Source organism: Lathyrus oleraceus, chromosome 2 (assembly GCF_024323335.1).
Source record: "Lathyrus oleraceus cultivar Zhongwan6 chromosome 2, CAAS_Psat_ZW6_1.0, whole genome shotgun sequence".
In the NCBI taxonomy this organism is placed as follows: Eukaryota; Viridiplantae; Streptophyta; class Magnoliopsida; order Fabales; family Fabaceae; genus Lathyrus; species Lathyrus oleraceus.
In genome coordinates, this window is record NC_066580.1 from 186,965,731 (window position 1) to 186,967,527 (window position 1,797).

A 1,797-nucleotide genomic window follows, 5' to 3' on the forward strand; every position below is an offset into this window, starting at 1 on the left:
CAATGTTGTAGACCAACTTCTACAAATGCCATCCAAAATATCTGTGTTATCCTTAACTCTTAAATTCAGAACCACACCGAGAGGCTCTGCAGAAGGTGTTGGATGTGGCATATGTAGATCACGATGTCACTTTGGAGCAATTCAATAGCATTGTTGCAAACATTACTGCTTGCAACAACCTGAGCTTTTGTGACTTTGATCTCCCTGAGGAGGGAAGATACCACAACTTGGCTTTACACATATCTATGAATTGCAAAGACGACACCATGTCCAATGTGCTGGTGGACACTAGTTCATCATTGAACGTATTGCCAAAGTCCACTCTCTCAAAGCTATCATATCAAGGGCCTCCCATGAGGCAGAGTGGAGTAGTTGTGAAGGCTTTCGATGGGTCTCGCAAAACTGTGATTGGGGAAGTTGATCTCCCAATCAAGATCGGACCAAGTGATTTCCAAATTACCTTCCAGGTTATGGACATTCACCCATCGTATAGTTGTCTCTTAGGCAGACCATGGATTCACGAGGCAGGCGCCGTGACGTCCACCCTACACCAGAAATTGAAATTCGTGAAAAACAAGAAGCTGGTAGTGGTAGGGGGAGAAAAGGCTCTCCTGGTTAGCCATTTGTCTTCCTTCTCTTATATAGATACTGAGGTTGAAGTTGGAACTCCTTCCCAAGCGTTATCTATTGTGGAGCCTATTGAGAAAAGAGCTCATTCATTTGCTTCCTACAAAGATGCAAAGCTGGCCATTGAGCGTGGTGCAACCACTGGCTTAGGAAAAATGATTGAGTTAGAAGACAACGAGTCCCGGGCTGGCATAGGTTTTTCTTCTGGTACTTTCAACAAGAAAGGGTTATTCAAGAGTGGAGGTTTCATCCACACTGGTCTAGATGAGGAGGCTGTTGTTGTCTTAGAAGAAGATACAAAGGATTCTGGCAACTTCATCATCCCTGGTGGGGTCTGCAACAATTGGGTTGTTGTGGATATTCCAACAGTTGTCCATAAGTCAACGTAATGATCACTTTGTTTAAAAACCCTTCTCCCATGCTAAAAGGAGGAGTGATAACATTGTTGGCAACATAAATACAATGATATTTTCATTCAATAAATTCATGTTAAATGTTTGTTTTTCCCATTTATTTTCCCTTTTTGTTTTTGCATGAAATTGGTGATCACCTAAAACCCTAAAAAATAAAATAAAATCAACCTTCTCATCTGCATAATGATTTGCCTTGTTTAAATTCTAAATCTTTTCATATCCAAAATCATTATGCAGGTTGATTTCTAAACCCATTGAACATAATGACCCAACACCATCTTCCAATTTTGAATTCCCTGTATTTGAGGCAGTGATGATGTTGAAGAGATTCCTGATGAGATCACCCGGCTACTTGAGCATGAAGAGAAGATCATTCAGCCGCATCTTGAGAATCTGGAAACAATCAACTTCGGGTCTGAAGATTGTGTGCGAGAGGTAAAGATTGGGGCACTTCTGGAAGAATCTGTTAAGAAGGGGTTGATTAAGTTGCTACGAGAATATGTTGACGTCTTTGCCTGGTCATATGAAGACATGCCTGGTCTAGATACTGATATTGTGCAACATTTCCTACCTCTAAAGCCTGAGTGCATGCCTGTAAAGTAGAAGCTCAGAAGAACTCATCCTGATATGGCAGTGAAGATCAAAGAGGAAGTTCAGAAGCAAATTGATGCGGGGTTTCTGGTGACTTCTATATATCCTCAATGGGTGGCCAATATTGTGCCCGTGCCTAAGAAAGATGGAAAAGTCCGGATGTGTG